Source organism: Rhinolophus hipposideros (genome assembly GCF_964194185.1).
Source record: "Rhinolophus hipposideros genome assembly, chromosome: 12".
NCBI lineage: Eukaryota > Metazoa > Chordata > Mammalia > Chiroptera > Rhinolophidae > Rhinolophus > Rhinolophus hipposideros.
The window spans coordinates 13,490,025-13,503,061 of NC_138058.1; positions in this window are offsets into that span (position 1 = coordinate 13,490,025).

The following is a 13,037-nucleotide window of genomic DNA, read 5'->3' on the forward strand; positions in this document are numbered from 1 at the left end:
GATTTATTGCTTCTTTGCCTATGAAAATGGCAACCATGAAAAGTATTTATTAAGGGAACAACCCTGTGTTTTAGAGTTAGGGCTCTAGATCAGGCCGTCTAAGTTTGAAACCTGATATTGGTATTTACTGATTGTATGACCTTGGATGCCGTGTTTTTTTCTCTCCAAGTCTTAGTTTCCTTATAATACAATCTAGGAGTTGTTGGAGGATTTGGTGACATGATCTCTGTCACTGTTGAGACATGGTATCCATTACTATTACTATAAACACCTGTTACAAGTTGGCATGTGTTGAGCTACCAGCAATATTACAGGTCTTCTGTATGTATTTTTTGTTTCCAACCTTGACCATCAACATTTTATGACTGTCATAGGTTGGAGGTTGTTCCTCATTTACTCTTTGAGCCCATGGTAAATAAAAGCTTTCATATTTTCTTGAGAAAGACTCACAGAGAGGGAAGACCCTCATTCACCATACAGTCCAACCCTTTTATTAGACTTAGAAAAATTGATTGAGGCCTAACTCTTACTATTACAAACCAATATTATTAAATATCTACACAGAACCTGCCATGTGCAAAGCTATGGGAAAGACATGATGGTTTGGGCGTGAGAACCTTGGTTTAAGTCATGGTTCTACCTCTTATGAGCTCTCTACTCCTAAGTATGTTACATAACTTTTCTTAGCCTCAGTTTCCTCATCTATGAAGCAGGGTTAATAAGAAATACCTCAGTGGGTGGTATGAGAATCAAAGGTGGCCATACAGGTGACAATACTAGCAGATGTCAGTACTCACCCTCCTCTCCTCTGCCTTCCCCACTCCACTGCCCCTTTCCTCTCCATCGTCCCTTTTCTAACAGAGAATCTTGCTTGTTTCAGTGATACAAAAGGTTGCAGCCAGAATTGGGAGATGAAATCTTCATATAGAGAGATATGTAGTAAGGGCTATTCAAATCCTGAGAAGAGATTGGTGAGTAAATGGAGGAGTAGAAAGGCTGAGAGTAACTAAGGAGAGAGACAGGGAAGATGGAAGGAGATAGGGAGGGAGAAGGAAAGACGTGTATCTGAGAATGGGAAAGGAGCAAGAGGAAGAAATGGGAAGGAGAGAGAATGGTAGAGTAGGGAGAAATCAGAAAAGCAGTTTATTCTGAAAAGTCACGTGATGTCTTTGGGTGTCATTTGGGGGTGGGGTGGGTACTTTTCCATGCCAACAGTCTCTAAGAACTCAGGGAAAAAGTTTGAGCTAAGGGGATAGGAAGGGACAGATGGTAAGGGGACTCCCTTGTTTATTTCATTCTTCTTCCCAGGCCTTTCAGTTTAGTCCTACCCAGAGCCTTTACTTACTTACTTCAATCGACAAAGTCTTCTCAAACTTTTAAACCTACACAACCTAAGTGATGCACACTTATCGAAGAAGTCATGAGCAATTCCCAGTGCATTTGTGGACCCCTCTGCATTCGTGCCTGTGAGCTCTCCCTTCTCTTCTCTTACTGAGTGAACCATCAGTGTTCCTAGTAACACTGATGTGCTCTGTCCACATTGTCTCACCTACGCATGAACACCGCTCCAGCAAATTTCTTTTCTCTCTCTTTCAGGACCTGGTTTTTCTTCTCTACTGGATCATTTTCATTAGCATTAAAAAAGTGCTGTCATTTCTCTGCTCCTTTTAGATGCTGCCTCGCTCTCCCCTTCCCTTTTCCAACTCCTTCCTTGAAAGAATTGTCCATGCACACTGTCTCCAATCTCTTTCCTCCCATTTTCTTTTTAACTCATTCTGTTCAGACTTTTGCCCCTGCCATTCTATAGAAAGTGCTGTAATCTAGTTCACCGGTGACCACCATCTATGTGATGCTCTTGTTTTTATGGGACTGGTTCAATTTTTTTGTATATCAATTGACTGTCTGGTTAGGTTGTAAAAGCATTAATGGTAAGAACCGTGGATCTTACCTCATACCACTTTATATTCTCCACTATTGCTAGCATTGTGAAGGGTATGTAGTAGTGGCTTATTTTCTTCCAAATACCTACATTATACGTCATATCAAGTAAATATATGAGTGTTATAAATATATGAGGTCGACCTCCTTCTATCTACAAAATGTTTCATAAATATTTGAGTCCTAGTATACCTATATTCCTGGGAAGTTATGCAATTATGATTTACATTGTCATAACTTATATGCCCACACTTATAAGAAATATTGTTGAGAAAACTTTTTTGAAGGGTAAGTGATTAGAAGGAAATAGAGTGGTAAAAAGCAATTAATAACAAAGTGTCAGGATACACAAGCTCAGCCTCTTAGTAGCTGGAAAATCTGAAGCCAGCGTCTTTCTGCCAGTGTTCTCATCTGTACAATGTGGGAGTTGGACTGAAAAAGTCCTTCCATTAATATTTATTCTAATCTTTCCTAAGGTTTGGGGTATGAGTTCAGGAAAACTTCATTTTATTTCTCCACGGGCAGCTTAATGTCAAGTTCCAAAACCCTTTTGTAAAGCTTTGGACCGTTTTCAGGATATATTTTGTAGTTTAGACAGCCTTTCATGATATAAATATGTGAGTCACACACATAATTTTAAATTCTCTAATAGCCATACATGATAGAAATATGTGCCACATACATAATTTTAAATTCTCTAGTAGCCATATGAAGGATCATACAAGAATACTATGAAAGGCTATATGCCACCAAATTTGATAACATGGAATAAATGGAAAAATACTTAGAAGTATACACCTTCCTGGATGGAACTATGAAGAATTGGAAAACTTAAATAGAACAATTGCTAGTAAAGAAATTGAAACAGTAATGAACAAACCTCAAAAAAAAAAAAAAAAAAAAAAGAAAGTTCAGGACCAGATGGTTTTGCTGGTGAATTTTACCATCATTCATAGATTATGGTCTTCCAAAAAATTGTTATCATTTTATAATGACAACATTCCCCTGATACTAAAACCAGAGAAGGACATCACAGAAAAAGAAAATTACAGGCCAATATCTCTGATGAACATAGAGGCAAAAAAACCTGAACAAATACTAGCAAATTGAATACAACAATATATTAAAAGGATCATACATCATGATCAAGTGGGATGCATTCCAGGGATTTAAGGATGGTTCAACATCTGCAAATCTACCAGTGTAATACACCACATTAACAAAATAAAAGGTAAAAATCATATGACCATCTCAATAGCTGCAGAAAAGCATTTAGCAAGATACAACATCTATTCATCGTAAACAAACAAACAAACAAACAAAAACCACTCAATAAAATAGGTATAGAAGAAAGTACCTCAACATAATAAAGGCCATTTTTGACGAACCCTCAGCTATCATCATATTCAATGGTGAAAAACTAAAAGCTTTTCCTCTAATATCAGGAACAAGGATGCTTGCTCTCACCACTGTTACTTAACATGGTACTAGAAGACCTAACCAGAGAGATTAGGCAGGAAAAAGAAATAAAATTCACCCATCTTTGGACAGGAAGAAGTAAAACTATCACTGTTTGTAGATGGTGTGATTCTAGATATAGAAAACCCTAAAGACTTTCCAAAAAAACTATTAGAAACATTAAACAAATACAGTAAAGTTGCAGGATATGAAATCAATATACAAAATTCTGTTGCATTCCTATATACTAACAACAAAATCTCAGAAAGAGAAATGAAGAAAACAATCATAGTTACAATTTCAATAAAAAGACTAATAAACCTAGGAATAAACTTAACAAAGGAGTTGAAGGACCTATACACTAAAAACTGCAAGATATTGTTAAAAGAAATTGAAGAAGACACAAATAAATGGAAAAATATTCCACATTCACAGGCTGGAAGAATTAACATTGTTAAAATGTCCATATTACCTAAAGCAATATACAGATTAATGCAATCCCCATCAAAATCCCAATAGCACTTTTTTTAAAAAAACAGAAATAGAACAAAAAAATTTGTATGGAACCTCAAATAGCCAATGCAATCCTTAAAAAAAAGAACAAAGCAGGCAGTATCACACTCTCTGACTTCAAACCATATTACAAAACTATAGTAATCAAAACAGTATGATATTGGCAGAAAAAGAGACACACAGACAAATGGGACAGAATTGGGAGTCCAGTAATAAACCTAGGCATATATGGACAATTACTTTTTGACAGGAGCCAAGAATATAGAATGGAGAAAGGAAATTCTCTTCAATAAACAGTGTTGGGAAAATTGAACAGCCTCAAAAGAATGAAACTCTCTTACACCATACACAAAATTAACTCAAAGATGAAACAAAGACTTGAACATAACGCCTGAAACTATAAAACACATAGAAGAAAACAGAGACACTAAACTTATGGATTTTGGTCTCAGATGGCTCTTGTGAATCTGACCCCAAAGACCCCAAAGAGAAGTAAAAGCAAAAAAAAAAAAAAAAAAAAGTGCAAAAAAGCATGAATGGGACTATATCAAACTAAACAACTTCTGTATGGCAAAAGAAACCATTAACAAAACAAATAGGCAACCAACTGAATGGGAAAAGATATTCTCAAATGATATCTCCAATAAGGGGCTAATATCCAACATATATAAAGAACTTACACAACTCAACAGCACGAAAACTAAACAATCAGATTTTTAAAATGGGCAGAAGAACTGAATAGACACTTTTCCAATAGACAGATAGCGAACAGATAGATGCACATCACTAGTTATAAGGAAAATGAAAATCAAAACTCCAATGAAATACCACATAACACCCATTAGAATGGCTATTATCAAAAGACAAGAAATAACAAGTGTTGGAGAGGACACGGAGAAAAAGTAACCCTCATATACTGCTGGTAGGAATGTAAATTGTTGTAGTCACTATGGAAAACAGTATGAAGCTTCCTCAAAAAATTAAGAATAGAGCTACCATTGATCCAGTAATTGCCCTTCTGGGTATCTACCCCCAAAATTTGAAAAAACTTATAAATAAATAAATGAATGAATGAATAAATAAATAAATAAACATATATACATATGTATATATATATATATTTATGCTGTAATGAACACAGGATTATATATATATAAGATATAATGTGTTCATTATATATATTATATATAATAACATAATATATATATATATATATATATAATATATAATGTGTTCATTACAGCATTATTTATAATAGTCAAGACATGGAAACAACCTAAGTGTCCTTTGATGGATGATAGGATAAAGAAGATGTGACACACACACACCACACAATGGAATACTACTCAGCCATAAAAAGATGAAATATTGCCATTTGCAACAACATGGATGGATCTTGATAGTATGATGCTAAGTACAGCATAATACTGTACTAAGTGAAATAAGTCAGACGGAGAAGGACAAGAACTATATGATTTCACCCATATATGGGATATCAACCAAAAAGCAACAAATTAACAAACAAAATAAACAAACAAAAGAAAACTCGTAGATACATACAATAGAATGGTGGTTACTAGAGGGTAAGGTGGATGGGGGGAGGACAAAGAGGGTAAAGGGGGTCAAATAAATGACAAAATATATATATATTTTGTCTGTTGTCTATGTCTATGAGTTTTTTCCTTATGATGACAGAAGGAAACTAGACTTTGGGTGGTAAGCACACAATAGAATTCAAGAGTATACAGATGTATTATAAAGTTGTACACCTGAAATTTATATAATGTTATTAACCATTGTTACCCCAATAACTTTAATAAACAAAAAGAAACCTGTGAAACTTACTTTGATAGCCTATTAGATTTAACCCAGTATATCTGAAGTATTACCATCTAAACACGTCATCAATATGAAAATTATTAATGAGATATTTTATACATATTTTTTGTACTAAATCTTCAAAATTGGATGCGTTTTTTTGCAGTTATAGAACATCTCAGTATGAACTCGCATCATGTCAAGACCTCAATAACCATGTACGGCTAGTGACTGCTGTGTTGGACAGCACAGGTCTGGAACATACATAAGTTAATGAAAGATATTAATTAATTAATTAATTTATGTTAAATTTATTGGAGTGAAAAAATATATAGGTTTTAAGTGTACAATTCTATAATACATCATTTATATATTGCATAGTGTGTTCACCACCCAAAGCCAGTTTTCCTTCCATCACCATATATTTGACCCTTTACCCTTCCTCTGGTAACCACTAAACTGTTGTCTATGTGTATGAGTTTTTTTTTTGTCTTGTTCGCTTGTTACTTTCAGTTTTATATTCTACATGTGAGTGAAGTTATATGGGTCTCGATTTTTTCTGTCTGACTTATTGCAGTTAGCATGATAATCTCAAGATCCTTCCATGTTGTTGCAAATGGCAGTATTTTATCTTTTCTTATGGCTGAGTAATATTCCATTGTATATGTGTACCACATCTTTATCCAATCATCTTTTTAAACACACTTTGGTTGTTTCCATGTCTTGGCCACTATGAATAATGCTGGAGTTAACGCAAGAGTTAAATACTTTGGGGCTGAAAGAATTTGACTGAAGAATAAGTTCAAGAAGCTCCTCGAAGGAAATCTAACAGTAGCCAAATTGAGCTACTCCTTCCATTACAATGATGACCAACATTTGTACCTCCCTTAATATGTGCCAGCTGGGTGCCTAATACTTTACATGAATTATTTCATTTAATACAACAACCTTATAAGTAAGACCTCCTCCCTTTGATATGAAAAAAACTGAGGCACAAAAGTCAGGTAACTTGCTATTGTGACTTGTGAGTATATTTTCTTAGGCAATGATACACAAACAGTTATGTGGGGAAAACAGCCCAATCATGTGTCCACTGCATCTCCCCAGGCTCATGGTAATGACCCCTGGTGCTAACTCACCTGTGCTCACCCAGTGGGGTCAGGATGCAGAGCCCCTGGCCTGTTTCTTCAGGACTAAACCTGAGGTCTTCCAGTGGCTACTCTGGCCACCAATTTAGTTTTGTAAAATGTTAGGTTCCACCTTGTTAACTTTTGTAACAACCTTCCTCTTCCTCTCCCTGTACAGGTACCCAGCCCAAGCGGTACCTTCTACAGAAAGATGAAAAAGCTTCCCACGAACATGAGCTCACTGGGGTTTGAGGTTTCAAGAAAGAACAAAGAGATGTCAGGTTGGGGACACAATTGAAGAGCTGGCTCTTGGAATGGTCAATATTTGGAACAAGGCACAGTGTAAAAAGAGAAACAAACAAACAGCTGTCTCTACTTCCTCTTTCCCCTTCCTCGTTTACTTCTTATTCTCTATTAATCCTTTGCTTCTACTTCTTCCTCCTCTGTCTCCCCATCTCTTACTAATTTCTTTCTCTCCATCTTCTATTTCCCGATATTTTAAAAGCATTTCTTTACTTATCCTTTCTTCTCCCTTTCCCTTTTCTCCAAAATAATATGTTTAAAATGTTGAGTTGCTTAGGGACTTGTGGGAAATGTCTTAGTACCAACTCTAAAACACATGGTTAATTCTGAAAAATTCTCCTTTTGTAGAAAAAAAGCTAATAGAAAACTATAGCCCATTTTGAAGAATCCCACTCTGACATATAGACATTAGGGCTGGAAAAGGACTTCACAGTCCCCAATCCAGCCCTTTGCCTTACAGAGGGCACAGAGGGCACACAGTGTGCCCAAAGGTACTTGGGATGGTGTGGGTGGCCTACAAGAGTGGCAGGTGCAGGTGGTTGGTTAACAGTTGGACTGCCCCTATCTTGTGATGTTAAACATTTATTATTATTTTAAACCCACTGCCAACTACCAGGAAGTTTTAATTTTTCTTACTATATCTTAGTCTACATATAATCCATATATTGCTTCCAAGATGTCCAGACATTTTTACTCCCACACAGTTGGTGCCCAGCTCTGTGCCGTGAGTGTGGGCCTCCTCGCCCTCAGGAATGATTGCTGTTCCACACGTGGTAAGCCTGGAAGTGTGCTGACACTCTAGCTCTGCCCTGGAGAAAGTACCAATCGCGCCACAGGTGGGGGCAGGTCATTCCAGAGCCCTCCAAGTTTTTTTTGACACACCTTTTCTCATTCTTTCTTTTGTCTCTTCCCTTTTCATTCCTTTCTCTTGAATTTCTCCTCTTTTCCTTTTCTTTATTTTTTGTTTTTCTTTCCTCATTTTTGCCTTAGATCTACCGTGGGGCCTAGAGGGCTTTGGAGCCAAAGAGTTAGCTCATTCTGAAGATCAGTGGCAGCACCGTGTACTCATTCAATAGGCAGCCCTCACTGAGCTTTGATATGTACCAGACAGTGTGCTGAGCTCTTTACATGTGCTGGGTCTTGTAATCTTTATACCTTTATACCAATCAAGCTACCATCATTAGCTGCATCTTACAGGCGAGAAAGCAAGGCCCACAGAAGTTAGGAAATTTCTCAGAGTCACACAGCCAGTTACTGGTCAAGTGGGGGCTTTCTAACTCCAAAGTTCATTTTCAGAGCCAAAAAAGTATGCCAGAAGTCCCATGAGAAGCAGCCTGGATCTCTTACCTGTTTAACCTTTAACACATGTTTCCCTGAACTTTTTGGATTCATGGAAATCTCAGACCCACAGCATCGCATTTCTCTGTGGGTATTTGGCCAGCCATCTCTGGGGAGTATGAACACTTGCTGAGGCCAACTTGTTAGTGTAGACGGACATTTGTTGAGAACAGAACTCTCATCTCTGTCATCGCTGTTATATTAGCTTGCTTCAGTTGTGGTAACCAAGTACCATGAACTGAGTGGACTAAAACAACATAAATTAATCCTCTCACAGTGTTGGAGGCCAGCACTCTGAAGTCAAGGTGGCTCCTTCCTGAGGCTCTGCGGGAGAAGCCCTCCCCTGCCTCTTCCCTAACTCTGGTAGCTTCCCGGCAACCCCGACGTTCCTAAACTTGGAGCTGCCTCCCTCCAATCACTGCCTCCATCGACACGTGGCACTGCCTGTCTCTGCACCTCTAATCTCCCTCTTCACATCAGGACACCTGTCACTGAATTTTGGGCCCATCCTAATCCAATATGACCTTATCTTTTTCTGTTTAACTTTTTGTTTTGAAATAATTATAGATTCACAGCAAGGTGCAAAAACAGAACAGAGAGGTTTGGTGTGCCCGTCACTTAGTTTCCCCTGATGCTTACTTCTTACATAATTATAATACAATATCAAAACCAGCAATTTGACATTGGTACAACGTGTGTATAGTTTTAGGCAATTTTATTACATGTTTACATGTACAGAACAACCACTACAATCAAGAAACGAGATTATTCCATTACCACCAAGACTTTCCTTTTGCTACTCCTTTCATAGTCACCTTCTCTCTCCTTTCCCCCACATCCCTAACCTCTGGCAACCAGTAATCTCTTCTCCATTTCTATAATTTTGTCATTTCAAGAATGTTGTATACAAATAATATGGTATGTGACCTGTTGGATTGGCTTTTTTCACTCAGTATAATGCACTTCAGAATCATTCAAGTTACATGCATCAGTACTTTGTTTCTTTTTATTGCTACATAGTATTCCATGGTATGGATGTATCACACTTTGTTTAGCCATTCACTTATTCAGGGACATGTTTGTTGTTTCCAGTTTTTGACTATTACACATAAAGCTGCTCTCAACAATTACACACAGATTTTTGTGTGAACATAATTTTTAATTTCTTGGGGATAAGTGCCCAGCGGTATAATTGCTGGGTCATTTGGTTAGGTGTGTTTTGTTTATTTTTTCCTGAAACTGACAACTTTTTCCCAAAGTGACTGTACCATTTCACATTCCCACCAGCACTTTATGAATAATCCAGTTTCAATTACATCTTCACCAGCATTCTAGTATGACCTCATCTTACTTGATTACATTTCTGAACACCCTGTTCCCAAATGAGGTCACATTTATAGGGACTGGGAGTGGACACTTGAGCATATCTTTTTGACAGACACAATTCAACCCACAACACCTGTCTTCCCTTCCTGGGTCACATTGTGTCTGACTTCAGAGCTTTGCTTTATGACAAGGGCCTTGCTTTGATTTCATAACCCGATTAGAAGTGCCCTTGATTGTTGAATTTGCCCCTAAGGATGGGTGAGCAAGTTTATATCATTTGAAGGTATATTACTGAGTCTTTCTGAACTCTAGTCAGAATTGCAAAATTTCAAAGTTTTGATAACAAGGAATATTCTCAGGAGGTAGAACGTCAATGCTGTTTCCTTATCCTGTTTTTCCATGACTGTCCTTTTCAATGCTCCAGTACTGACAAGCGAAAGGAAAGAAAGTAGAAAAACTGGATTATAAATTTATTGAGGGAAAGGATACAGTGTAAGTTATTTCTGTACCTCCTTCAGAGTATACACTGAGCAAGGTGCTAGTAGTGTTTTTTGGATGGATGAGTAGACCAGAGGGAGGGCAGGGTGCCCATGCAGGAGTGAGGGAGAAGAGTCAAAGCTGGTTTCATGTATGCTCCCCTCCCCTTCTACTTCCCAAACAGACAACCTTTCCTAAATGGGATCCCGAGATCTGGCCCAGGTTAATTCTGTCCTTTAACCTGAAGGTCTGTTCCTTCAGCATTTGGAGTTTTTGGATTATTTCTAGTTTTTTGGCTTGTATAAATAAAGCCACTCTGAAAATTCTTGCATAAGTGTTTTGGTGGGCGGGGATGCAGTCATCTAGGAGTGGGATTGCTGGGTAATAGAAAGAGAACAACTCTCAGCTTTAGAGGACCTGCCCAACATTTTGGTGAATACTTATAACCTTGCAGTATATTGATAATTACATTAGGTTGTAAAATGCCCAGTATGGTCTTGGGCAGATAGGAGGCCCTTGGTACATGTTTAAAAATATAATGAAGGCATAATATTGCATTAAGTCAAAGTGCCATAACGGACTTAAACATTTCCTTATTGCTGGTTTATCTAGATTGTTTTTGTTTCATTTTTAATTATTATATATAATGTTGCAAGGAATTACTGTCTTTATAGCTGTTTCTTTTTCTTTCTTTCCTTTTAAAATTTGCTCTTTGATAAATTCTCAAGTAGGCTCAACTGGATCACAGGACATGTGACTGTACAACTGTCACCTTAAAAGGACTTTGGGGCCCACTAAGGAGGAGAAACAAGGAAGCAAGCCTCTCATACCATGGGAATGGGGTGTGAACACAGGTGACGTATGGGTCTCATGGAGGAGTATCTTGTAGATGACAGAGGTTAGGGGGAGAACAGAGGATGATGTTTTTTTAAAGATTTTTATTAGGAAATATAGCTAACATACAACATTATATCAGTTTTAGGTGTACATTATAGTAGTTCAACATTTATATACCTAAAGAAGTGGTCACTGTAAGTCGGCAACCATCTGACCCTGTACCACGCTATCACAATATTATTGACTATATTCCCCATGCTGTACATTACATCCCCATGACTTATTTGTTTCACACCTGGAAATTTTAACCTCTTATTCCTCTTCACCTTTCCTCCCACTTTCTAATTTTTGAATTACAGTTAACATTCAATATTATTTTATATTAATTTCAGTTGTAAAGCATAGTGGTTAGACATTTGTATGATTTAAGAAGTGATTCCCCTGAGTAGTCTAGTACCCACCTGGCGCCACACGTAGTTATTACCATATTATTGACTATATAACCTGTGCTTTCCTTTACATCCCCATGACTGATTTGTAACGACCAATTTTTACTTCTTAATCCTTTCAGCGTTTCCACCCTGTCCCCCAACCCCTTCCCACCTACCACTCCAATAAACGTAGTACCATCTGACATGATACATAGTTATTACAATATTCTCAACTATATTCCTTGTGTGATAGTCTACATCCACAAAACTGCTTTGTAACAACCAATTTCTACTTCTCAATCTTTTCCCTTTTTTTCGCCTACATCCCTAAACCCCCCTCCCATCTGGCAACCATCAAAATGTTCTCTGTATCTATGAGCTTCTTTCTGTTGTGTTTGTTTGTTTATTTTGTTCTTTAGAGTTCACATCTAAGCAAAATCACGTTGCATGTGTCTTTCTCTGTCTGACATACTCCACTCAGCACAGTGCCCTCCAGGTCCATCCATGCCACTGCAGATGGCAGGAACCCATTCCCTTCCATGGCCAAGAAATATTCCATTGTAGATATGTACCACCTCCTCTTTATCCATTCTTCCATTGATGGAACCCAGGCTGCCTCCACATCTTGACCATTGTAAACATGCTGCCATGGACATATAGATGCACACATCCCCTTGAAGTAGTGTTTTGAGTTTCTTCAGATAAATACCCAGAAGTGGGATTACTGGGTCCTTCTTTGTCACTTGTTTTAAAGTGACTTGTCACTTTAAAACCCTTTGTTTTAAATTTTACTTTGTCTGGTATAAGCATTGTTACCCAGCTTTTTTTGTTTCTTTTCTTTTCTTTTTTTTGGCTTCCATTTTCATGAAATATGTTTTTCTATTCCCTTTACTTGCTGTCTGTGTATGTCTTTCAACCTGAAGCAAGTCTCTTATAGGCAGCATATGTAAGAGGTTTTGTTTTCTTATCCATTCAGCCACCCTATTTTTTGATTGGAGCACTTAAGCCATTTACATTGAAAGTAATCATTGATAGATATGTAACTATTACCATTGTATTATTCATATTTTTATCTTTTTTCCCCATCTTACGGAAGTCTCTCTAAAATTCCTTGTAATACTGGGTAAGTGGTGATGAATTCCTTTAGCTTTTTCTTGTCTGGGAAGCTCTTTATCTGTCTTTTGATTTTAAATGATAGCTTTGCTGGATAGAGTAATCTTGGTTGAAGAACCTTACTTTTAATCAGTTTGAATATTTCCTGCCAATCCCTGCAAAGTTTCTGTAGAGAAATCAGTTAATAATCTTATGGGAGCTCCCTTATAAGTTACTAATTGCTTTTCTCTTGCTGCTTTTAGGATTCTCTCTTTGTCTTTCACTTTTGCCATTTTAATTATGTGTCTTGGTGTGGGCCTGTTTTGGCTCATCTTGTTTGGGACTCTCTGCACTTCCTGGGCTTATATATCTATTTCCT